This window comes from Peromyscus californicus, unplaced genomic scaffold (assembly GCF_007827085.1).
Source record: "Peromyscus californicus insignis strain IS unplaced genomic scaffold, ASM782708v3 Scaffold_2__1_contigs__length_46816999, whole genome shotgun sequence".
Classification (NCBI taxonomy): Eukaryota; Metazoa; Chordata; class Mammalia; order Rodentia; family Cricetidae; genus Peromyscus; species Peromyscus californicus.
The window spans coordinates 23,027,643-23,055,346 of NW_026294540.1; the positions used below are offsets into that span (position 1 = coordinate 23,027,643).

At 44.3% G+C, this 27,704-nt stretch overlaps 1 long non-coding RNA gene across 5 annotated transcripts in view; it reads left to right on the forward strand.

Annotated features, from left to right (window-relative positions):
- The window catches only part of LOC128120211 (uncharacterized), a 176,347-nt gene that overhangs the window by 112,265 nt on the left and 36,378 nt on the right, over nucleotides 1-27,704 (forward strand). For 4 of the 5 annotated variants that reach the window (XR_008221804.1, XR_008221803.1, XR_008221807.1 and 1 more), the window contains one exon: nucleotides 18,393-18,635. This is a non-coding gene — a long non-coding RNA (uncharacterized LOC128120211). Of the gene's footprint in view, nucleotides 1-15,741; nucleotides 16,718-17,688; nucleotides 17,780-18,392; nucleotides 18,636-27,704 lie in introns of those variants that run through there. The other variant, XR_008221805.1, reaches the window with a different exon arrangement.

The window sequence follows — 27,704 nt, forward strand, 5'->3', positions numbered from 1 at the left end:
TGTAATCCCAGTTCAGGGAAGGCAGAGACAGGAAATATGGAAACGGAAGAAACCGTTTTGTTTGGAGGTAGATGTTATAGGATGAAGCTGAGGCATCTAAGAAGAGAAGAATGATACAGTAGTCATGGATGCAAAAATGCTACATAGAGGAAGAAATCCTCAAGGCTTTCTTGTTTACAGAACATGTACACAGAAGAAAGAGCTCCTGGGATCAAATATAAGGTCATGGCCTTGACGTATGCTGTGTGTGTGCATGTGTGCATGTGCGTGTGCATGTGTGTGTTTGAATAATGATACTGAGGAGTGAACCCAGAACCTAATGCATGCTAGGCAGGTGCTCCATACTGAGCAACATTCTTAGCTCTTTCACTAAAGGATTCTTCACTAAAAGGCATTCTACCACTGAGCCACACCCCCAGCCCCTCACTGGAGTATTCTAGGCAGGTGTTCTACCACTGACCTATGTCTTCAGCCCCTCACTGGGAGATCATAAACAAGCATTCCACTCTTCAGGCAACCCCCTGTCCCTCATTGCTGGATTCTAGACAGGTGTTCTATCACTGAGACATGCTTTCAGGCCCTCAGTAGGCAGGTGTTCTACCACTGAACTACATCATCAGCCCTAAAGTAAAATTTAAAATTGAATGCTTCTTCATTGTCCTAAGATAGGAGAATTTGTATGATGTCTGAATCTTGAAAAACTATCTTGAGAATTTTTTTGTGTTCAGGTGCATACCTAGTTTGGTAAATATCCCACGTGCTCTAGAGAACTGTAGTGAACATAACTCAGGAGGAATCTTGATTTCCTTTTACTTCTTGGCCTTCTATTTTACTTACAATATGATCCTCATGATAGACTGTTATGCACAGAATTTTTAGGTTGACTCTTGATTTGTATGTATTCTGGGTCAAGTCTATTCCCTTAGGTTTGAATATTAATCTCCAAACTTCTATATTCTTTGAATCAGCATTTTCCCAAGGCAGCCCAACTTCAGTGTTTTCTTAGAAGCCTGATGTGAAAAATCAATTAAAAAAAAATTTGCCCTTGAGGATTTTCTTTCTTTCATTCCTTCTTCTTCTTTTTGTAATAAGCTCAATAATACACTTACAGTATCTTTAATATAATTCTTACATCATCTGATTGTCTGGTACTGAATGCTGTTTCTCTAAAAAATTCTCTAGATATTCTTTATTGAGAAAACAAGTAGAACTCAGCTACTCTAGTTTAATTTCTGTTGCTGTGGTAAAACAAACAAATAAACAAACAAACAAAACAAAACCAACCAAACAACAAAACCTTGAAAAAAGCAACTTAGAGTTTATTTTAGTTCACAGTTCTATGTTACAGTTCACGGTGGTAAGGAAGCCACAGAGGCAGGAACTTGAGACAATTGGTTACATCACATCACAGTAAAGAGCAGAGAAATGAATGAATGCATATTTGGCACTCAACCTGCTTTCTCTACTATCATCCAATTTTAGGGCCACCTAACTAGGGAATGGTGTTGCCCACAGTGGGCTGGGTCTTCCCACATCAATTAACAGTCATGACAATCTCTGCACAGGCATGCCCACAGGACAATCTGATCTAAACAATCCTTCATCCAGACTCCTTTCCCAAGTGGCTCTAGCTTGTGTCAATGTAGTGGTTTGAATAAGAATGTGCCCCAGGGACTCAGACATTTGAATACTTGGTCCCCTCTCAGTGCTATTGTTTGGAAAAGTTTAGGAGGTATGGTCTTGCTGGAGGAAGTACATCACTAGGGATGGGTTTTGAGAGTTAAAATCTCATACCACTTCCATTTTGTGTCCGCTCTGCTTCATGATTATGGTTGAGATGTGAGCTCTTAGCTACCATGCTTGCTGCTATGCCCTCCTCACCGTAATAGACTCTTATCCCTCAGCAACTGAAAGCCCAATTCACCTTTATAAATTGCCTTGGTTATGGGGTTTTATCACACCAACAGAAAATAATGAATACAGTCAAACTGACAGTTGAAGTTAACCATCATATCATTCTGTCTCATCTTTCCATACAGGTCATGAGTGAAACTTAATACTTAGAACATTTAGTGATCACCTAAGCCTGGTGGCGTTGGCTTGTCATCCCAGCTACTCTGGAGGCTGAGGCAGGAGGCTCACATTTGAAGGCTTGCTTGGGCAACTTTGTGAGATACTGTTTAAAAAAAAAAAAACAAAACCTAAAACCCAAAACACTTCCTCAGTAACCCTCCATCTCCCTAAATAACCAGTGATCCCTGCCCCCAATCACTTGATAAGAAGGGGACAGAGCTGAGCTGTTCAGCTTTGGGACAAACAAGAAAATTAATGGTGTCTTCTCGCCAACCCTTGTTTCTGGTGGCGTGGGTCTTCTTGTCCGTCCCATTGATTTGGCACAGTTGATATGCCTACCAGGGACGTTTTCAGGAGGTATTCCAAACAAGAAGATTATTAGTGCTGCTTGGAAGGAAGGGAAGGAAAGACACTGTAGGAGATAAAAGGAAGAAACAAAGCAGGTCAAGGTTCAGGTAGACATCGTATAGTGTAGATGAGAAACCACTGCAATGGTTAGATGTTCCAGGCCCAAGATCTTCAGACAGCATGCCTTTAATAATGTGTGAAGAGCACAGTGCTCTAATTTCCCTCTTGTTGTTTTGATAAAGCACTTTAACCAGAAGGAAGTCAGGGTAGGAACTCAAGCAAGGAACTTGAAGCAGGAACCATGAAGGAATGCTTCTTGCGGGCTTGCTTGTAGGCTCATGCTTACCTAGCTTTCTTATACAGCACAGGAACCCCCCACCCAGAAGAGACAGTGTCACTCACAATAGGGTGGGTCTTCTTACATCAATTAATAATCAAGTCACAAAGGTACCCACAGGGCAATAGGATCTAGATAATTCTTCTGTCAGATGACTCTAGACTGTGTCAAGTTGTCACAGTGGAATAGAACACACAATAAACAGATAAAATAACAAAGGATTGATTTCCTATCCTGTTTAGGCTCTGATTTGGGGCTCTGGGAATTGAGGTTTGTGAACATAAGGAAGATACCTTTTATTAATTTACTCAGAGGTCTAACCATCTGACATTGCAATAGGATATTGTGCCCCACAAATGTGTTGGACCACATTCATAGCTATTCCAGGATGCATGTGGCCTATGGGCTGCAGGTTGGATGTGCTGGGTATAAACTTTAGTTTACTGGATAGATACAAATAGTAAGAACAACACACAATAGTGTATAATCCTAGCACCAGGATTTGTTTTGGGCAAGTTCACTGTGAGCCAACAGAGTTAACTAAGATAAGAGAAACAGAGAGAGAGAGAAAGAGAGAGAGAGAGAGAGAGAGAGAGAGAGAGAGAGAGAGAGAGAGAGAGAGTAATAAAAAGGGCTGGAGAGATGGCTTAGTTGTTAAAGGCTAGATTCACAACCCAAAATATAAGAAATAGTCATAAAGATATAGGTATGTAGGTGCACATATGATAGATAGATATGTAGATGCATATATGATAGGTAGGTAGGTAGATAGATAGATAGATAGTCTTGGGAGGATTGATTCAACGTTGAAGAGGCCAATAGAAAGTTAGGGACTTGTTCTCTATGTACAATAAATGCCTGTGTGTTTTCTTGATTGGTCCTAACTACAGAACAACTTGCCCATATAGGTTAGACTATCAGTCTGTTCTCTGTTTTTCTGTCTCTTGCTGTATGTATGCATGTGCACATACACATATGGAGACATATGGAGGCCAGAGGTCATCCTGTAGTGTCTTTCCTCAAGTTACCCCCCCACCTTGATTTTTGAGACAAGGTATCTCACTTACACCTGAGGCTTACTGAACACAGCAGGGCCCCATTCCCCAGTTCTGTAATTACAAGCAAACCCTCCCACACCTGGATCATTTTGGAAATGGAACTCAGGTCCTCATGCTCACATAGCAAACTACTGCCTGAGCTGCCTCCCAAGCCCTGGTTCCTAATCAATTCTATTTATCTTCCTCAACACACTTTTTATGAACCCTCCACAACATGACCTCTTCATTGGTCAAATCAGAATTAGAATATCATCTAGGTATAAGTTCTTCCTGGACAATAATTATTTAAGAAACTGTTGTAGATTCTAATTTTTTTAAAACAATTTTCGGCTTTTGAATTCTACAAAAATACCTTCAAATGAATAATTCGTTGCTATTTGCACATGCTAAGCCCTCTCTAGAGAAAGGTGCTATATTAATATAAAGAAAAGGGCCCTTTGGTGGGCAGCTTAGTGCCTCTGAGCCTGGGAGGACCAATTAGCTGACAAAATAAATTCCTAGAACAAAAGCTGATTTGATGAACTGTTACACAGAAGAGTCAAGCCAAAGAAATCATAATCACATGCGATTTAGCCCAGAACAAAAGAGGAAAACCACCGCGAACCACTGGAGAGGGAAGATTCTTGATTTTCATCTTGGTTTTGATGATAGTTTAACCAATGTCTACAAAGGGGAATGTGGTATTTTAAGCCACTTCTGTGCGAGGACAAGAGGCTCGCCATCCCTATGCGTAATGTGGTGGATGTTGTAACACAGCAGCCCCAGGTTCTCGCAGGTAAAACTTCAAGGTGGATAAAAACGTCTTTTGAAATAAATGGGAACGATCTGATGATAGCCTGGGAGAGCACAGAAAGTCAGAGACATATTGAAAGAGCACAGCTTTGCTCATAGGGGAACCCAGAGCTCGAGATACAATGTGTGCTGTGGTGACTAACCAAATCTCCTTCCTTATTTAGAAGATGTCTTCCCTGAGTCAACACCCCATCTAGTACTCTTGGTTGGAGTGTATACAAAGGACTAGTCATGTTTCTGGGCCTATGCCTGGGACTACAGCTGTCTAGACATACATTTCATTCTTATTTTTAAAATATTTTATTTTTCTTTTTGTGTCTGTGTGTGGTTTTACATATCTGTGGACAGGAGCCCTTAGCAACCAGAAATGGCAACCAGAGCCCTTGGCTTTAAATACCCTGGGTGGCTAGAAGTGGGTGGCTAGAAGCCCTGAAACATTATCTCCCCAGGGTCCTATATCCTCCAGCTTGATCCCACTCCCTAAAGGCTCCAAAGCCTTTCAAAACAGAGCCACCCACCAGGGCACGGACATTCAAAGTATGACATGGGGAATATTTCAGATGACATCAGATGCATCTGATAGTGTCCCCACTTTTCAGGACGACCAAAGCTGTGTAACTCATGTCAAAGCTGTGTATTGGAAAGCAATTAGAGGAAGGTGTGGCAATGTTAGTATGTGTGACTGCCGGTACATGTGTGTGCATTGGCATATGGAGGCCACCGTTCCATGTTAGGTATCTTCTATTAATACCCATCTTACTTTTTTTTTTTTTTTTTTTTTTTTGGTTTTTCGAGACAGGGTTTCTCTGTGCAGCTTTGCGCCTTTCCTGGAACTCGCTTTGGAGATCAGGCTGGCCTCGAACTCACAGAGATCCGCCTGTCTCTGCCTCCCGAGTGCTGGGATTAAAGACATGCGCCATCACCACCCGGCTCAACTTTTTTTTTGAGAGAGGGTATTTCATTGAGCCTAAAGATGACCAGCTAACTAGACTGGACAGACCAAACACGGGATCCTCTTGTTTCCACCACTCCAGTGTCAGGGTTACACATGCCCGTCACGACATGCATGTCTAAGGTGGTGACTCTAGGTGTCAGGCCAAAGCCTTCACCTGAAGGATCCCTTGCCAGCTCCTGATTCTCCTTCCAGCTGCAAATAAACAAGGTGTGCTATTGCCTCTGTCTCCGTGAAGCTGTTCCTTAGTCACAGGATACTTCCTAACTTAGAACCTTAACGTCTTGCGTGGTATGTTCATGTGTTGATGAGTGTGTGTGCCAGTACGTGTGGTGGGCAGTGGACATCCTCAGGTGGCGTTTCTCAGGTACTGTCCATGTTCTCTTTGAAACAGGGTCTATTATGGAGCTTTGTCAAGTAGAGTAGGCTAGCTGGCCAATTAATCCCAGGGATCCTCTTGTCACTTTCTCCCCAGCCACTGGGGTTATAAGCATATGCCCAACTTTTTTTTTAAACAAGCAAAACCAAAAACATGAGATCTGAGGAGTGAAGTTAGGACTTTGCCACTTGAGCTGTCTCCTCAGGCCTAACCTTGACTTCTTATGAAAATGATATTTATTTTCTTTAGTGAATCTTCTGCTTTTTTTTTTTTTTTGAGACAGGTTTTTTCTGTGTAGTTTTTGGAGCCTGTCCTGGAACTCGCTCTGTAGACCATGCTGGCCTCGAACTCACAGAGATCCACCTGCCTCTGTCTCCTGAGGGCTGGGATTAAAGGTGTGCGCCATTGCCGCCTGGCTAGTGGATCATTCTTAATGTAAAGATTATAAAAATAATTAGTGGTACAGAACCTACATAGAATCCCCCAGTGAGGGACTGGGGGCATGGTCTGTGAGTAAGGTTCTTGCTTAGAATCCCCCAGTGATGGGAATGAGACCTTGGCTCCGGTGGTAGAGAGCCTACCTAGAATCTCCCAGTGACAACCAGTGGTAGAGCATCTGCCTAGAATTCTTCAGTGAGGGACTCGGGGGTGGTGGTGGTGGTGTCTTACTAGTAATGGACTGAGAAAACACAAAGAAACAAAAAGTAGTACACGCTCGTGCGCGCACACATGCACGCACACACACACACACACACACACACACAGATTTTTAAGAAGTGATCTTGGTTCATAGCCCATAGGTCTTGAATACATAGGCTTCACAGTGCCCTTGCCTCAGCCTTCCATATGCCTAGATTATAGGCATGCATGACCACATCCATCACGACAATACCTAATGAACAGCCTTCTCAATGCCTGTCATGGGCATTGTGGTACAGTAGCTACAAACATGAGGCCAGAGCCAGAGACATTTGACTATGGGTATGTTGTACCCAACACTAATTAGATGTTTGTCCCCAGGCTAGTCACCTAAGATCTCTGCATCTTGTGATGCTCCACTTATTTCAAATACAAACTTTCATAGTTTGATGGTATGGACGACTTTCTCTGGGTGATGAGAATTAAGTGAATGTACATCAAGTGCAAAGTACAGTTCTTGGGGATGGGTATATGCCTGTCTGGAATCCCCTAGTGAGGGGCTGGGGTGTGGCTCAGTGGTAGAGCTCCTGCCTAGAATACCCCAGTGAGGGACTGGGGTGTGGCTCAGTGGTCGAGCACCTGCCTAGAATCCCCCGGTGAGGGGCTGGGGTGTGAAGCACGTGCATTGAAAGTAAATACACACACACACACACACACACACACACACACACACACACACACACACACACATTTCTCGGTGTGGAGTATTTTTTTAAAGTCAGAGGTCATGTAATACATGATCTTTTTAGAAGCCCTTTCTACTTAATAGTATAATGAGTATATTACATATTAACTCTTTTTAAAGAACTGTAATTTAGAATCTGCATAATTTTTCTTAAATCAAATTCTTGACTGTGATATACTTCCTTGGAGTGCTATTGACTAGACTCTGACTTGAAGGTGCCAACATGTGAGTGTGCCTTAACATCATTTGTATGTCGGTTATGGAGCATTTTATATTGAAAAATTCCTGTTTCATTACATGGGACATCTAGAGTTCACGGACATGACTTTTGAAAAAAGGGCTGGGACCATGGTTCAGTGGTAGGGTGCCTGAGTAGATTCTCTCAGATTGAGAACATGGCTAGCAAACAATCCAGGTTAATTTTCATGGGTAAACATTGATTCCCCATAGGTCATTCAGTATGTTGATTGCCCCAACCTTCAGCAGAACAACAGAAAAGGCCACAAAAATTGCTTCCACTTTTTGTGCTTTTCCAATCTTTATTGCCAAGATATGCTGTTTCTTTTCCTTTTTTCTTAAGGCAGGGTCTCTCTATGTTTCCCAAGCTAGACTTAAATTTCCCATCCTATCTCAACTTCCCGAGTGCAAGGATTACAGGCGTGTAGCACCATACGTGGCCCAAGATATGCTTATTTTAAGAAGACTCTTAGATTTCATTTGAAAAGAATGAATAGGGTTATACAATTGCCCTTCCTGTAGAGCTTTGAAAGGAGATAGGTATCAGTTCGGGACCCTTAAGATGCTCATCTCCCTGTGCATAGAAGCTCCTTGTTGCATCTTCTGATATTGTCACATTATATTAAAAGTGATTAGCATCTCTGGCCTGGGACTTGGTGAGTTCACTGTCATTCTCTGCCATAGGTAGCCACCAGGTAGAAACAGAAATGGTACAGCTTAAGCCTCATATTCTGGTATTCACACTGGCTCCCTTTCTTGGAATTCTCATGACAGGCGAGTTTCCACTTAGTGGCTGATGTAACCGCTGTGCAGGGAATTGATTTTTGTTTTCCTTTTTTTTTTTTTTTTTTTTTTTTTGAGACAGGGTCTTATGTAGTCTGGGCTGGCTTCCAAATTCTTATGCAGCCTTGTATAACCTTGAACTTTTGATCCTCCTGCCTCTGCATCCTGAGAGCTGGGATGACAGGTGTGCATGCCACTGGCCTTTGTGTGATGGGTTGAAAGGAGGCCCCCAGCCCTTTACTGTCCATTCCGCTCTTGCTGCGACCACCAGGCTCTTCAGAATTCTCATCCCTCTTATATTTGTGTTTTCCAAATTAGCAGTTTGCTCTCGAGTGTTGACCTTTTTAATATTCCGTATTTTGATTGGTTGTTCTTAGCACTCTCTCTTGTTTTCAACCTGGCTTGACCCCCCCAGGGAAGAGGTGAAGCAGCTCTCCAATAAAAACACAAAATACTGAAAAGGTCAAAATCCGCCATTACAATAAATTACCATAACTCAAACAGGGAAGCGGGCATTAAGATTCTGATACAGCCGAGGATGGAGATTGGCAGGAGAGTTGAAAATGGCACCTCATGAATGCATTTGGATGTCAGAGTTCGCCCGGAACAGAGTCAACATTCTCAATCGCAGCCGGAACATTGTCTCATGAACGTCTCACATCCTTGGTTGAAGTACAGAAATGCCATACCGGAAAGAGACGGCTTTTGCTGTTTTACTTCTTCCCCAGTGTGTGTGTGTGTGTGTGTGTGTGTGTGTGTGTGTGTGTGTGTGTGAAAGTTTCTGTGGAGGGGGGAGAAAGAACAAATAGAGTGTCTGCCAGATAAAGTCCCACAATCTGAGTGAGGTAGAGGGCACTGACTCAGGAATTGGGAGACTTAATTTTTCATATCTCTGCTGGGAACTCACTGTGGCTTATGCAACTTGCTCAGTATCTCCGCCCGACCCACCCCTTTTTGTCAACATTGGTGATGGAACCTAGGGCCCAGCACACACTAGGCGGGGGCTCTACCAGTGAGCCACGCCCAGCTCCTCCTTCTGATCTCAGGTGAATGCTTTACTTGTGAGTTACATCCTCAGCCCAAGTTACTTAACAGTCTTAACATTGTCCCATCAGTACATCAAAGTCACTTTTCATATCACACCAGATATTGGAGCTTTTTAAAATCACCAAACACGGCCTTCGCCATGTTGTGACTATTATATGATGTGACCTATTCTCTTTCCACTGATTATGTTATATGATCGGGCGAGTTTCTCAACCTCCCTGGGTCCTGGTGGCCATCATTTTCTCGAGATCTAGAAGAAACCTGGTGGTGGCGTACATGATTCAGTGACCTGCCAGGCAGCTCCCCTCCTCCTTTCCTCCCATGTGGAAAGTTGAAATGAAAGAGATCAAATCTCCAGCCTGGAAGGCATTTCATATCAGGGAGATCAATAAGAACTCCATTTTCCCGGAGACATGGCAAGTAGACAGAGCTGGTAGCTATGGACAGCTGGGCTGCCAAGAGCTGTGTCCGGCTCAGCCCTCCTGCCTGTCACCCAGTTATGATGGCAGACGCTCCCCCTCCCCACTCCGCAAACAGCAGGGCAGAGTGCATCATCAAAACACCCTCATAGGGGATGCATGACTTCAGGGGACAGGGAACTCCTGCTCATGGGCAGCCACAATTTAGTCGTGTCTTGCTTGAACAAATTATCTCTTAAGTGATGGCATGAAGAGAGCTGTGTTAATCTACTGAATCGTAAACCTTCCCCACAGTGCGATGCCGCCATTCACACAGATACTAATCTGCAGCCACACCGTCACTCTGGGTTTTGACACAGACACTTTGAATTGCCAACAGAAAATCGTATTTGACATTTAATTCCAATCATGCAGAGCCTTTCAATGAAAGCGCTGTCACTTTACCTTTATTTGGGAGACAATGCGCTCATGTCTTCTCATAATTTTTTTCCCCTTGGAGGAGGGAGTGTAGAGAGGAGAATGGAAGAAAAATGGAACTCTAGAGGCTTAGTAGTTAGGAGCGTTTCCTACTCTGGCAGAGGACCAGAGTTTGGTTCCCAGCACTCAGATGAGATGGCTCACAACTGTCTATAACTCCAGCTCCAGGGGATTTGATACCATTTCTGGCCTTTTATGGGCACCTGTAAACCTGTGCACACCTGTGTACACTTGCATACACACACACATACACACACACACACACACACACACACACACACACACACGCACACGCACATGCGCACACACAAATAAAATAAATCTTTTAAAAAAGGAACTTTGAATAATGCACGAATTGGAGCAATGCTCAGACCCCCACGACAGACCACAGCTGTTGTGGCTCTGTGGTTTTGGCTATTCTCATATTGGTTGCATTCTGGTCTATCTCCATCACTGTATGCAGATTATGTATTATCGTATTCCTATTAGGCATCATTATATGCAAATAAGCACCATTGTATGTGGATTAGACATTCATTCAAGTTAAAAGGCGTGTTGGATGGAGACAGGGAGATGTAAACTAATGGGGACAGTCTTAGTTTCCTGTGGCTGTGATAAAACACTCTGGACAAAAGCAATTTAGGGAAGAAAGGGTCTATTTTTAGCTCATGATTCCTGAGCTACAGGTTAGAGTCCATCATAGCAGGGAAATCCCATTGGCAGGAGCTAGACTCTAGCTGCTAGAGGAGCTGATTGCATTGCATCTGCACTCGGAGGAGAGCAAGAGATGCATGCATGCTGACACTCAGTGTGCTCCCTCCTTTTCCTGTGAAACTGTGCTGTCCACCTTGATGCTCTTCGTGTAATGAAGGCAGTCCTGCACAGACGTGACCGCAGGCCAACCCCATGCAGACAGTCCCTCACTGATACTCTCCTTCTAGATTATGTCGAGTTGACCAGTAAAACTAACCACCCCAGGCACAAAATTTCAGGTAGATAGGAGATCCAGTTTAACTCCATAGTGTGGTGACTATGGCTATTAGTAACGTATTGACATATATCAAAACAGGCATAGGATTTGCATGCTTATTTTTGTTTGTTTAATTTGTGTGTGTGTGTGTGTGAGATACATGTGTGCAATCAATGTGCATGTAGAGGTCAGAGGACAATTGCTGGTCCCTTGGGGCTCTCCACCTTGTGTTTGAGACTAGGACCCTTGTATGCTGGGAACTTTACTACACAGGCAAGGCTAACTGGGCAGCATGCTTCTAGATATCCGCCTGTCTTTGCTTCCCATTTGCCATTTAATTGTTGTCTGGATTTTTACATTGGGTTCTGGGGGGTCCAAACTCAACTCCTTATGCTTATGAGGTAATTATTTAATGATTGAGCTATCTTCCCAGGTCCTCAAAAATAGCTAAAAGATTGAAATGCTTTCTTCACGAACAAATGATAAACATCCCAAGTACACATGCTAATTAGCCTGATTTGTTCATTCCACAGTGAGTATTGATGTATACAGTCAATCAATGCATACTGATTATATAATGATCAAATATGACATATGCAATGTACTGAAACAGCACTTTTTACCTTATAAATCTAGTTACGATCTGTTTATTAAAAGTGAAATTCGAAGGGCTGGGGGGACATCGACCAGTGGTTAAAAATGCTTGCTGCACGCATGTGAGGGTGTGAGTTCGGATCTCTCCGGAATCCGTGTAAAGCCACATACAGTTGCACACACCTGTAATTCCAGTGTTCCTGTGGTGAGCTGGGAGGCCGAGACAGGAGAGCTCCCGGACACTCATGAGCCAGCTGTTGTGAGATACCCAGTGGCGAGCAGGAGACCTTGTCACAAGGGGGAAGGTGAGGACTGATACTTGATGCTGTCTTCTGATCTGCACATAGTGATGTGTGTGTGTGTATTCCTGCACACACGGGAGTAGGGGGAGTGAGGGGGAGAGGGAGAGAGAGAGCAAAAGGTAAATTCAGATGGGCTTGGCGGCACACATCTGTCATCCAGAACTTGAGATACTGAGGCAGGGAGACTGTTATATATTTTTTGGTCAGCTTTCCTAACCAGCTAGTGGCATCAGTGTTCTGGGTAATATTTTTAAAAACATCTACTTCCTACTGTAATTTTATAACTTTAAGTATAAATGGTAAATAATAAACTTTTGGTGCCTTCCGGGAGACCTCTGACATGTTATAAAATTGCAATCAGAACACAGACAGGACTGAAATGAAGAAAAACGCCAGTTGTCACAGCATTTAAATCTTACCTGCCACGGAAATGCCACCCTTCTCAAATTGAGTCCCGTGGGAAATAAAGGGCTGGGGAGAGAGAAGATGGCGTGTTCAGAAGGCAGGAGAGCCAGCCTTTCAAACTCAAGAGAGTCTTAGCTGGAGAGCTTGTCACGAGGCAGATCTCCTAGTTCCTGTCATCCTCAGAGTTTGGGGGCTGGTGGAGGGGGGTGTGGGGGATGGAGAAGGATGAGGAGGACAGGAGATAGCCACAGGAGTGCAGTGGGAAGTGGTTTCCTCATGGCCCCTGCTGCTGCTAAGTAGTATAAACCCCAGTCTCTGCAAGCAGGGATTCCAGCCGGATGATGATGCTGGAAGGGGAGAGTCCACTTGAACTGGACATCCCCTATTCCCATGGAAACATCCTATCGTGACATCCCAGAGTAACACAGACAGGTAAAGGCAGAATTTCACTTTGTAAAGCAAGTATGTCTTTTGGTTTCTTGAAAGTCAAGAGTGACTCTCTTGGGGTATCTGAGTCTTCCAAGCAGGCTGTGAGTACCAGATTGCCATTGCTGGGGTGGATGCTTTATTCAATGGCTCCTGTCGGGGGTGTCTTTTGGTGAGGACTAGTTCTTACGGCACAGAGATGAAGTTGTTGTCTACATGGTCCCTGATAAGGACTAGAGCGTCAGATAGAGATAGGGATAGGAAATGGGTTGTTTTATAGCTATTTCTTCCATATTAAAACACTCTCTCCTAGAGAGGCTTCTTTTTAAAATTTGATTTTTATTTTAAAATTTCTTATGTGTATGAGTGTTTTGCCTGCATGTATGTATAGGCACCACTTGATATACACAGAGGCTAGAAGAGAATGTCAGATCCCCCCGGACTGGAGTTACAGATGGCTGTGAACCATCGGATGGGTGATGGGAACTGAACCTGGGTCCACTGGAAGAGCAGCCAGTGCTCTTAACTGATTTGTCGCTCCAGCCCTGAAACAGGCTCAGGAAGTAAACGAAACTCATAGAACTTAGGAATTCCCTGAATTTTACAAGATCTACAAGGTCTCTTCCCAAGGCTGGGTAAGCAATAACAATTGCTGGAGAGAGGAGATGTATCACCGGTGGCGCTACACACACACCCAGCGGGCGTGGGGCCGGGGGCGGGCGTGGGGCCGGGGGCGGGGGCGGGCGCGGGGGCGGGGGCGGGCGCGGGGCTGGGGTTGGGCGGCTTCAGCGTTGCAGGTTTTTGTTTTTTTTTTTACAGAGACACACACCTTTCAGTCACCCAAGCTCTTATAAGTCACCCTTCACAAATGTTCCATGAGCAGCTCCAATACACTCACTGGTTCGAGGAGACCTGGGTGGAATGGTTTCTTTGCTCTGTCTTCAATCCCTATCTGGGGTGAAAAGATACTTGTTTACTTTTCCCCAGGAAAAGTCACACAGTGGGGTGCATGTGCGACTTTCATGACTCTTGAATCCTGTGAACATGCCATAACATGACCAAATAAAATGGCAAATGATGGGAGGCCCCACTTAGCCACACCCTTGCCCCTCACTGGCAGATTCTAGGCAGGTGCTCTAACACTGAGCCACACCCCAGCCCCTCACTGGGGGATTCTAGGCAAGTGCTCTATAGCTGAGCCTTGCTCCAGACTGTCCCCAAGTCTTTTCTGTTCTACCTTCTCTTAAACTCTGTCCCATCAGAGACCAAGCTTCTAAATCAGTGATTCTCAACCCTTCTAACGCTGCGACCCTTTAATATATTTCATGTGGTGACTCCCAACCATAAAATTATTTTCGTTGCTATTTCATAACTGTCAATTTTGCTACTGTTATGAATCATAATGTAAATATCTGATATGCAGGCTATCTGACATGTGACTCCTGTGACAGGGTCCTTCTGGGTTGAGAGCCATTGTTCTGAACACTCAAACCTTCTGGAGACATCCTTAAACCATGTGAAGAATGGGGCACAGGGCATATGCACTCATGTGCACAGCTGCCTGCTTGTCTGCACATGCTTCCTGCTGATAGAGACCTTTTCCTCTTGTTGTGGGAAGCGCTGCGGAGCTGCAGCGGGCCCAGCATCCGTGGCAACAGCAGGGCCGGACACTGTTGCGAAACGGGGAAGATGTGTGAATTGTCCATTTCACACTGATCCTTTAATGTGGACACCCTCGCTGGTGATAATGAAACAGGAGGACAGGAATATTATGTTCTCAGTTCCTGCTACATTCTGGGGCAACTGGCTGCTGTGCAAACTTGTGAAAACTGTAGGCATCCAGTAAGAGCCACCTGACCGGGGAGCCGGATGCCTTTCTGTTTATTGCATCTCGCGCCAGGCCGAGGGCTAATTAGAGCAAGTCTATTGCTGCAGTGTTAACTGGGGCAAGCGAGCCTGGCATAGCATTTCTCCTAAGCTGGATGCCAGGTAAACATCTATTCATGGCAGTGACGGTGTGATACAAGCAGAGAGAATTCCCGAAGATGTCATGGTGCTGAGTGTATGCAGATCTGCCTCTCAGTTTGAAGAGAGAACTAAAGTGTGTTCGAGTGCTCTCTCTCTCTCTCTCTCTCTCTCTCTCTCTCTCTCTCTCTCTCCTCTTTCTTCAGTCTTTTTTCTTTCCTCCCTCCTTCTCTCCCTCCTTCCCTCCCTCCCTCCTCGTCCCTTCTTTCTGACATGATCTCAATATACCAGCTTGGGCTTGAGCTTGCTATATAACTGAGGATAACCTTGGACTTTTTCATGTGCATGTATATACATGCATATACATACATGTGTATACAGGTAGAAGTTTTGTGTGGGTGCACATGGAAGCCAGAGGACAACTTTAGCGGTCACACTTCAGGTATGATCCACCTTCTTCTTGAGACAGGGTCTTTTACTGACCTAGAACTCACCAAGTAGGCTAGACTTGCTGGCCATGGCCTCTCCAGTCCTGGCATGACAAGACTTGTGTCACTACCGGTGACTTTTCCCCGCCATGAGTTCTGGGTATTGAATCCAGCCTGTCATAGCGAATGCTTTCCACCACATGGACTTTAACTGCTTGCGCTCCTGACTCACCTACAGGTGAGAACTGGCGTTTTAGGGATGCAACACTACACCCAGTTTTATGTGTTGCTGGAGATGGAACCCAGGGCTGTGCATGCTAGGTAAGCACTCTACCAAATGAACTACAGTCTCAGCGCCCCCCCCCCCCCCCCCCCCGCGCTTTTAAATCATTAGTCATTATTGTTTCACAGAACATGGTCTTTGCTGCCATTAAGGAACCTGTGAGGCTGGGGTGCATGCTTTTAATCGAGCATGCTCTTAATCCCAGCACTCAGGAGGTAGAGGCAGGTGGCTTCTATGAGTTCCAGACCAGCTTGGTCTATAATTGTGAGTTCCAGGACATCCAGGGCTATGTAGAAAGACCCTATCTTAGACCAGCAGACAAACAAAAATCCAAAGGAACAGACAGATAAAGTCCCTGTGTGATCTTGAACCAGTAACTTTGTATCTCTGAGTCTAGTAGCATTTATCTCATGGTATAAAAGTGCCTGTAGCGGGAGCGAGAACCCGCCAGTTCAGCCACAGAGAGAAAGCTCAGTGGTGAAGTCCAGCCGACTGTGTCACTCCCTGGAGTTATCATGAGAAGGCAGGAAGTGTAAACACCCTCGGCACACGTGCACTCGGTCACCATCGGTGACTTGGTAAGTGCTCGGCCAGCAGTTGACAATGTCTCACTGGAGCCGGACTTCCTGAATTCGAACTCCGTAGTGTACTTCATATTGGTAAATTGACATGTGCTGCCGGAGCTGCTTGAGAAGCTGGCTCTGGGAATGGATTTGCCAACTCCCCCCCCCCTTGACCTCCCCCTCCCGGCCAACTTCAGACTCAAGCATGTTTGTCTCAAAGTGTCCTCTAAGACCCTGTGTCTAGAGATAGGCTGGACCCCCCTGACTGTGACAGGGAGAGAGGAGAACAGCAAAACAGCCCAAGAGTTAAAACACTGTGTTCTCGAGGGCAACTAGAAGGTGACCCATTTCCATCAGAGGTCACTGGTGTTATCTCCTGATACGAAAGTGCCTGCAGCGGGAGAGAGAACCCACAGGTTCATCCGTGGAGAGATAGCTCGGTGGAGAACTCCAGACGACTGCCTGACCCACTCCAGTCGGTTTCTGCTGGATACCGTGAGCTTCCCACTTCATGATTTTTATCTCTGTCTGTTGCTGTTTGTTTTTCTTTACTTGAAAGTCTCACCCGAGGAAATGCTGCTCTGCCTAGAGCTCTCACCAAGGAACTTGGGCATGTTAAGATGAGACCTTCCTTGTGTGTTCAGCTGCACGGTGCAAGTGTCTACTTGACATGCCATTATCCTTCTGTGGCCTGCTGTTTTATTCTTCGATGCTTTCTTGTTGCGTACATAATAAACGCACCCCTTTGAGACCCAAAGCATGACTGTTGTGGATCATTCTCTGGCCCACTGTGTGGCCTTGTTCTGCCTCAGTTGCAACCTCATCTGTGAAATGGAGGGAACAGAATCTTCCATGATGGGCTTTTATGTTGACTAAGTAAGTGCATGTGTAGCTGGAGAGTTTCTCTTCAGCTCCCGCCAAGCCCCGGCAGTCCTGCAGCCCACTTATAAAATAAACACACAGACGCTTATATTATTTAAACTGTTTGGCCTAATGGCTCAGGCTTCTAGCTATCTAGTTCTTATATCTTAAATTAACCCATCTCTATAAATCTATACCTTGCCACACGGCTCGTGGCTTACCAGTATCTTACATGTTGGTACTCATGGCGGTGGCTGGCAGCGTCTCCTGACTCAGCCTTCCTGCCCCCAGAATTCTCTTCTCTGCTTGTCCCGCCTATACTTCCTGGCTACTGGCCAATCAGCATTTTATTTATACAGAGCGATATCCACAGCATGTATGGTGTGAGTATGTATATGTATGTGTATGTATGGGTATATGTGTATATTGGTGGGTGTGTGCATATGTATTTGTGCGTATGGTGTGTATGTAAGAATGTAGATGTGAATGTATGGGTATATGTGTATATTTGTGTGTGTGTGTGTGTATGTGTGTGTGTGTGTGTGTGTGTGTGTGTGTGTGCAGGCCAGGCATCATTGCTCAGGAGTTGTCCACTTTATTCTTAGAGGCAGAGTCTCCTACTGGCCTGGAATTCACCAATTTGGCTATATTGGCTAGCCAGCAAGCTCCAGGGACCCTCCAGTGCGGGAATGACAAGTATGTGTCACCGCCACACCCAGCTTCTTCTGTGGGTTCTGGAGCATGAATTCAGGTTCTCTTGCATGGGCAGTAAGCACTTTCCTGAATGAGCCAACCTCCCCAGTTCCCCCAAACAGTGCTTTCTTGTGCATTCATGCTTCAGGTGGATTACTGCTGTAGGCCTGCAGCCATGATGGCTAATCTTGAATGTCAACTTGTCTGGATTAAGAGGCACCTACGGGATGAGGTTGGGCATGCCTGTGAGGATGATTCCAGGGGCAACTGGACCATAAAGACAAATAAAGGACCATAAAGGACATAATCATTGGATCGATCCCTTGGTGGAGTCAAAACACAATGACGCCTTTAAAGGATGTTGCAAAGTGGGAGGTGGGAACTTGTTGGAAGAAGTGGATCATTGTAAAGCCCTTGGAGCTGTGTCTTGCCCTGGCCTCTTCCTGTCCCCCTTTCTCTCTTTACCCCACCTGCCATGCTATGAACTGTCCCGCTCTGCCATGATGGACACTACTGTAACCGTGAGCTCAAACAAATCCTTTCTCCTGTAAGCTGTTTCTGCCAGGAATTTGGTCACTGTGATATGATGCTAACAAATCCAAGGTTTCTGTTTCAGGCACCTTATTATTCTGGATACCCCAGTGATGGAACAACCTCCAAGGAGCAAGAGGTTCAACTCACAGAAGAAGAGCAAGTTGTCTGAGTGGAGCTCTGCAGTCAACTTTTGACATTCCATTTGGAAGCCGTGTAACGGAACTCGAGTAGGTCCATGGCAATGGACTTGCAGGCAGGTTCCTTTCTGGAAAGAGATAGTATGGAATCATGAACACCACAGCTATCTTCCCAGAGAATCAAAGCAGTGAGTAGTCATGGGGCCATTTCACAAAAGGAAAGTTCAATGTTTTTACTCAGCTTGGAATATAGAAGTCTTAGGGGAAGGCATTGTTTGAAAGCTTTTTGGAGAGAGATTGATGGAATATAACCCGCTCAAAGCACAAAGCAGTATTTGGCTCAAGATAAATTCTTGTAAATATTGGCTGCTGAACATGAAAATGGGTCTCCTTAAGGTTGAGTGTGCCACTTACTTACCACAGGGATTTGAGTGGCAGTTGTCAATGGGTGAAATGTTAGATGGGTGGATGAAACAGTGTGCCTCCTTAAGTGTGTGTGTGTGTGTCTACCTACATACCTATATCCCATTTTTCATATCCATTCACCTATTATGGGCATCCAGGTTGACTCTGTGCCTTGGCTATTGTTGCCAGTGCCAGAGTATGTATATGTATGTGTAGGTATGGGTATATGTGTATATTGGTGGGTATGTGTATATGTATTTGTGTGTATGGTGTGTGTGTAAATATGTAGATATGAATGTATGGGTATATGTGTATATTAATGTGTGTGTGTGTAGGCCAGGCCTTATTACCATATATATATATATATACATATATATGTATATATATATATATATATATATATATATATATATATATAACGTGATACTGGTATATGATGAGTATATAGATATCTCTCTACCAGCTTTCTATGCAGTTGGTAAAAACATAAGCTAACATGGGATTTGGGAGTAAATATGGAAACCTGTATCAAAGACTAAAAAAAGAGTCAAATACTATGCTTTGATTCACTAAGTCTCTTTTTGGTGAATTTGACTTAAGGATGCATTCAGAAACAGAGGCAATGATCAGTGTCTAAAGATGTATTGGAATCATTCACTACACAATTATTTCATTACCATGTCAGTAATGGGAAAATGCTTATGCTATTTTGTCAGAGTGTAAAAACCTGTGTGCCATGGCATCTTAGTTATGACAAAAATGGAAACGAAACAATTGGAAAGAAATGCATCAAGCCGTTTTAACAGTAAACACCAGGCTGGGGTCATGGCTCAGCTCCTAACTTGTACAGAGCCCTGGATTAGGTTCACAGCCCTTTATAAACCTGGCATGGTGGCATGCACCTGTAATCTCAGCATTCCAGAGGTAAATAAAGGCAGAAGGATCAGTAATTTAAGGTCATCCTTGGCTATATAGTAAGTTCAAGGCCAGCCCCAACTACATGAGACCCTGTGTCAAAAAAACAAACCTAATTTTGTCATTGATGCAGTGGTGCACATCTGTAACCTGAGTTTTTGGGAGGTTGAGGCAGGAAGATTATGAGTTTGGAGCCAGCCTGAGCTATAGAGCAAGACCCTATCTCAACCTCCACCTTTCAAAAAGTAATGAAGTTGGGTAGTTCTGGTTATAAGTCTATGGGATTTTATTTATTTCTTCTCTATGCTTTTTGTATTTTGGTATTTCTATAATGGTCATTTCTAATGTATTTTGTATTGTCTTTATTTTGATTTTTAAGGTCTTTTTGAAGTTTGTTTTTATTTATGTGCATGGTGTTTTTGCTTGCATATGTGTGCAGTGCCCACAGAGGCCAGAAGAAGGTGTCAGATCCCCCTGGAACTGGTGTTACAGATGTTTGTGAACCACCGTGGGGGTGCTGGGAATTGAACCCAGGTTTCTGGGAAAGCAGCCAGTGCTCTTAACTGCTGGGCCATCTCTCCTGATCCTGATTTTAAGTTTTTTAAGGTAATACATTCCTATGAGACAAAAATCAAAACCCATTTTATCTCATTCATCCAACCATCCATCCATCCATCCATCTGTCCATTCATTGCTTATTTCTTTTTTTTTCTGGAAATAGCTCCTATTATTAGTTTTATGGGTATACTAAAATGTTCTACGCATAACCAAGCTAAAAACCTCCATATGTTGTAGTTTGAGTGTGAAATGTTCCCCTGCAGGCTCATGTGTTTGAATACTTGATCTCCAGCTTCTGGGGAAAACTTTTGGTGCTTTGGGGGGAAATTTGTGGAACCTTTAAGAGACAGAGCATTGCTGGAGGAAGCGGGTCCCTGAGGGAGGGCCTTGAAGCTTTATAACCCGGCTTTACTTCCTGTTCACTCCTTACTTCCTGAGTGCAGATGTAGCATGACCAGCCTGCCTCCTGCTCCCAAGGCCATGACTTTCCTGACTGTGGTTGGGTCTTCCTCACCACTGGAACGACAGGCCAAACTAAACCCTTTAGTCCTTCAATATATATATATATTTTTTTGGTTTTTCAAGACAGGGTTTCTCTGTGTAGTTTTGGTGCCTGTCCTGGATCTCGCTCTGTAGACCATGCTGACCTCGAACTCACGGAGATCCGCCTGGCTCTGCCTCCCGAGGGCTGGGATTAAAGGTGTATGCCACCACTGCCTGGCTCCTTCAGTTGTTTTTGTCAGGATATTTTATCATGGCAGTGAGGAAGAAACATTGGCACTTACACGGTTGTGAGCTGCTTGACATGTCTGCTTAGAACCAAGCTCGGGTCCTCTTCAAGATTAGTACACATTCTTAACCACTGAGCTGTCTCTCCAGGCCCATGTTTCTCTATTATTACTCTTCTCTCTTGATATAGCAATATCAGTAATTTCAGTAATGAGGTCACATTGGCACATAAAGAGGCACCCGAATTTTAATAAATGTTCCATTTTGGGGACTATCGTGATTCATTTAAATGAATCCTTAATCTATTTTTAATCTTTTTTTTTAAGGTAAACAGTGAAGAATGACATTGAATATATGTCACCTCAAACATGTATGACTTTTGTAATCAGTGACAAGAGATTGCAAATGCCAACAGGCACTTAAGAAGTAGTTTGTCAACGAGGTGAATTTTTGACAGTTGATCTCAGTTTGACAGATGTGTAATTGGTTTATACAAGGCTAGAATGGACAAGGCAGGCAAGAAAGAAGGATTTGCCTTCATGCAGGAGGGATGCAGGACAAGACATAGGAGTGATGTGAGCTAGGCTTAGTTCTCAAGTAGCAGTTAGTTTGTTTCAGGAATCTTGTCTAACTCATATCCCTGAAACGTCACATTCAACACTCCTTGCATTGGTCCATGGAGGTTATTTCACCCATAAAGACTGCATTGGTCCATGGAGGTTATTCCACCCATAGAGACTGCTGACGGTCCTCTAAGACATTTCTGTAAGCTTGACCTCATTTGACTGCTGTGGTTATGCTGTGGAATAGGGGAGGGCACTTAATAGCTCTATTTCAGGGTAATTAGCAGATACTCAGCTCTCCACCTGGTTGTCATCCTAGAAGAGGCCAAGACCAGCTCTAGTATCAGACTCCCCCACCCCTCCCCAGTACTAGGGATTGAACCTAGGGTCTCCAACCTAAGCAAGATCCCTACCACTTAGCCACATCCCAGCCCCTCACTGAGGGATTCTAGGCAGGTGCTCTACCACTGAGCCACACTCCAACCCATTACTGGGGGATTCTAGGCAGTGCTCTACCACGAGCCACACCCCAGCCCCTCACTGGGGGATTTTAGGCAGGTGCTCTACCACTGAGTCACACCCCCAGCCCATCACTGGGGGATTCTAGGCAAATGTTTTGCTTCTCAGCCATAGCGATCACCATTGGATTCTAAGTATTCACCCTACCACTGGACTAAACACTCAACATTCTTTCTCTTTGTTTTGAGACAAAAATCTCACCATGTTGCCCAGTGCACCATGTTGTACTCATCATCTTTCTGCCTCAGCCTTGGAAGAAGCAGAGATTTCAGTCCTCTGCTGCCAGGCCCACCTTCTTTCTTCTTTCTTCAGACCATCATGTGCATCCCAACTTTAGCCTTCTCAACTTCTTTCTTCTGACAACCATTTATAGCCAGACAACTCACTTACTTACCTGGGGCAGTATTTTATCCCCAGCTTCTCTTGGAGACTTTGCTGAGATGTCACAAAGCTTAAACCCAGACCTTCTAGGTTTGATTTCTTCATTGAGATTTTTATGGCCCTGGTGGGCTATTTCCAACTAAAAATATTGCGGCTATTCTCATTGGCATTGAACTTCGGGGCCTCCATCTCTAATTTATCTCCACATTGGAGCTGATCCAGAACTGTTTTCTGAGGGAAATCTTGGCTCTGTGTGAGGCTGCCCATTCAACTCACCTCCAGCTCAGATCCAGGCTGGACTCCTTAATTTATAGATGAGGATGTCAAACATGCCGTGTGCACTGCTGGCTGTTAAAGTGTAGAGATCAGCTCTTAATCAGCAGTACGCAGGGACTGTCCACCAGGTTCCTGTTGGAGGGCAACAGCCTTCAATTCCTTGCTGCTAATGAATTAATTATGTCTTGTGAGACAGGGCCTTACTGTGTAGCCCAGACTGACCTGGTACTCACTACATAGCTCAGGCTGGCTCATGATGCTCCTGCCTCAGGCTCCTAAGTGTCAAGAGTATAGGCATAAACCATCAGGCTCAGCTTGATTAATTCTTTAAGATTTTAAAAACACAATTTGTTTATATATTAACTAATTTTTTTGTTTTCTGTAGATTTATTTATTTATTCATTGATTGGTTGATTTTCTGTTTTTCAAAAATTTTTTTTTGAGAATTTCATACATGAGTACTGTATTTACACCATTTCCACCCCTGCCTCTCTCTCTCCTCCAACTTCTCCTGTGTCCCTGAAACTCCCTCTCAAGTTCATGACTTCTTCTAAAATTATTACCATCTTACCCTCCCACCACCACAAAGCCTGCTGGGCCCATTTAGTGTTGCTTATATGAACATGTGCTTATGGCTGACCACTTGAGATTGGATGGCCTTTAGAGGGCTCATCCCTGGAGTATACTGATTATCTCCCTTTAAGCAGCCACTGACTACTTGTAGGTTTTCATCTAGGGGTAAGACCTTGAGAAATTTCTCCAATTTGAGGTGCCATGTTGACTGGTGGTGTCACTATGCAGATGTTGTTTAGATAACTACCTTGATGACATTTCACGGGTTTAGCACCCCTGTCTTGCCTAGAAGACACTATCTAACCGCCAGCATCTTGACCCTCTGGCTATTATAACTGTTCTGCTCCCTCTTCTATGATGTTCTTTGAGCCCTAGGCATAAAGACTGTGTTGTAAATGTACCACTGGTGTGTAGCTGGAGTTATCTCCAGTCCTGCCTGGGCCCGCAGCCACTCAGACCCAAATAAACACACAGACGCTTATATTATTTAAACTGTTTGGCCTAATAGCTCAGGCTTCTTGCTATCTAGTTCTTATATCTTAAATTAACCCATTTCTATAAATCTATACCTTGCCATGTGGCTTGTGGCTTACCAGTACTTTACATCATGCTTCTCATGGCGGCGGCTGGCAGCGTCTCCTGACTCAGCCTTCCACTTCTCAGAATTCTCCTCTCTTCTTATCCCACCTACACCATACTTCCTGCCTGGCTACTGGCCAATCAGCATTTTATTTATCAGTCAGTCAGAGCAACACCTTCACGGCATACAGAAAGACATTCCCAGCACTGGGGCTGCGTAAGCATGTCCACTTATTCTCTGCATGTTGACCACTGTGGCTCTCTGTCAAAGCTGCTTGCAAAAAGAAGTTTCTTTGATGAAGAATAAGTATTTAGCATGCAGTTAGAAATGATATTGGTTTAAGAAAAAGGCAGTAGTAGGTTCTCCTCTACGGTCTATGACCTCTCCAGCCATGATGAGTTGGTTAGGTTTACAGTACCAGGCATGAGTTCTCTCCTATTGAGTGGGCTTTAAGTTCAATTAGATGCCTATTGGATACCCCATGATAATAATACCACTAGTGCATCATTGGGGATATCTTGCCAGTATGGTCATTATTGTGGTTTGCAGGCTTTACAGCTGCTATTGATGGCTTTTCTCCCTTGGCGGGTTGCATAACATTTCCAACACTATGAGCAGTAGTCCTTAGGGAGGAGGCTTTCAGGCCAATTCCAGATCAGTCATTCCAAGTCCTATGTCCAAAGAGTGTGATGTCTTCAGCGATAAGGTCTGATTTTTAAGTTTGGGGAGGCAACCAAATGCAATGAAATAATCTATAATGTTCTGGGAGTCTCTTGGACCCAGTGACCAACAATTCAAAGGCAGGTTTCCCATACCTGGTACTGGGGATTTTGTTAGTCAGTGGCTCTTGGGGTGAACATGATCATCCCATGTAGCATAACTCTATTTAAACTACACACACACACACACACACACACACACACACACACACACACACACCCTTAAAACCTAGAACTGGTGGTTTATGTGATTGTGAAAGCCTTGGATCTGCACTTGGTAAAGCAAGAGACTCAGGAGAGCAGACATGTGTAGTTTCATTCTGAAAGTGCCAGGCTCAAGACCTCCCAGAGAACCAATGTTTTCAGTTCAAGGTAGAAGGAAAGAAAAGATTAATGCCCCAGTTTATGCAACCTGGCAGGAGAAATCCTTTATTATTCAGACCTTTTTGTCCCATTTCGTTGGATGAGGCCTACCACATCAGTTAGCCAGCTTTCCGTCACTGTGACAAACCATCACACTGACAGAACCATTTTAAAGGCGTAAAGATTTATTTTAGTTCATGGTTTTATGGGGCTCAGTGGAAGGTGACGTATTCCCGTTGCTTTTGGCCTGAGGTAACACAGAGCGTCATGGCAGTGAGCATGTATAGTGGACTAAAGCGCCTCACCTTATGACAATCAGGAAGTAGAGAGAGGCAGACATAGAAGAAGGGCCTGGGGACAGCGGCATGCCCCAGTAATCCACTTCCTCCAGCCACATTCCTTAGCCCCTCCCCCTGGAGTCAGTTGAACTGTGAACGCATTATTGGAGTCCATTGGTGAGGTCAGGACCTTCATGAGCCAGCCACTTCCTAAAGTCCTGTTTCTTAGTTGGGGTTGGGATTGAGTGTTTCCAGATTCTTGGTCTCTTATCCAAAGAACTGGAAAGAAGGGCTCATACAGATTTGCAAAAGAAGCAGCGTAACTTTACCCACAGCATGAGATGGTAGAGATTTTAGAGGGATCCACTGTCAAGGTTGCCAGTGGCCATATGACTGAGAGTCCTCAAGGGCCGCTGTTTGAGGCTTTGTGTTTCAAGAGGAGGAAGAGTTGGTTATTGAGGGTCATAGTTGGAGTAGGTCTTTATTTTTAATTAAGTTGTATATTCATTCTTCCCACTGCATATATCACTTCACACAATGCATCTGACTTCAATCACATGCACACCCAATTACGCATAGGCCTAAGATGTTAAATAGGGGATTCTCCCTAAAAGTTTACTTGAAGGAGTCAATTTGCTTTTAAACTATGTGCATGTCTCAAACCAGTTCAGTTCTGCTTATTAACTAGGTGTGTTGAGAATACACTTGAATAGAAACTGATAAAGGAAGTCAAAGGACTAATTTACCATTTATTAACAAGCAAAATCTGTGTACAAGTATCACAATAAGGGATGGGGAGTCTGAAATGAGTCCCCAGCCACTCCTGCTCTCGGGGCTTGCTCTGGTTAGTCCTCCTTCCAAGAAACCCATGCATCTCTAGACCCCGCCTTCTATTTGGGTCACGTACATTCCCAATTAAAAACTCCTCCCCTTGGACCCATGCTCTTTTCAATTGGCTGGTGGACCGGTGACAGAATTTCCATAACAAGGGACTATATAAACTTGATTGTTACTAAGGACAGGGAAACTTAGCACTATTCTTCAGAAATGGGAGTAGGGATGCCCAACGCAGGTGGAGTGTTGAAGGGATTCTGAGGTGCCTAGGCCCATTGTTTGGAGAGGGGCAATTGCGCAAAGTATGATGTGTAGTTCTCTGTCTGTCTGCTTGTCTGTCTGTCTGTCGGTCAGTCTCTCTGTATATGTGTCTAAAACAAAACTCAAATAGGATTCCAGGATAAACGATCTCGCATGTTTGCCCACCTCAGCCTCGCCTCTGAACACTGCATTGGGGACCGAGTCTCTAACATATGAGCCTCTCTTTACTTTGAGGGACATCTCTAAGGGCCTCTCTTTACTTAAGACTACTGACTCAAAGGTTAATTGAATCCAGAAACACCTTCAGAGACAGATCACCAGAATAATATTTGAGTAAATGTCTATGCTTCTTATGACTTTAGTCGTGTTCCCACACACAAAAAACCTACCCACTGTGGTGAACAATAGTAACTCAGGATTTCACTTGGAGAGACGTGGGGAACCATGTATAAAAGTCCACTGAAACTGAAGTAAGGTTGTCTACATCATTAGACTGTAGTCTGTCTCACTCTTTCAGGTCCTCAGATCCCAGGACCAGCAGACAAAATCTGCACAGGTTGGCTGAAAAGTCGACGTGATCCTGTCTGGGAGGGTCTTTATACACTGGGTTAACTGAGGTAGGAAGACCTATCGTAAACGTGAGCAGCATCACTTAATGGGCCGGGATCCTGGACTGATATCAGGTGAACACCAGCATTCATCTGTGTCTCTGCTTCCTGACTATAGGGACCATGTGATCAGCTGCCTCACATCCCTGTCACTATGACTTCCTCACTAGGATGGGCTATACCATCAAACTATGAGCCAGAACAAATTTTACCTTCCTTACTATGTTGAAACTAGACTGTAGGTCTCAGAGTGGAGAGAGGGAGAAACCAAGGACAAGAAATACATTACTATATAATTGAAATAATTCAAAGAATGAGGGTGGCTTGGATTAGAATGTTACTGGTGAATATGATGGGAAAGGTCTTGATTCTAGGTAAATTTTTTTAATTTATTTTTTATTTTATTAATTAAATCTATTCATTTATTTCATTAATTAAATTTGTTCATTTATTTTACATCCCAACTGGCTTCTCCCCGCTCCTCTCCTTCTCTCCTTACTCCCCCCACACCCTCCCTCCCCAAATCCATTCCTTCTCTGTTTCTGTTCAGAAAGGGGCAGACCTCCCATGGGTGTCAACAAAGCATGGCATATCAAGTTGAGGTAGGTCTAAGATCCTCCCCATATATTAAGGCTGGGCAAGGCAACCCTGTATGAGGAATAGGCTCCTGGAAGCCAGCCAAAGTGTTAGGGACA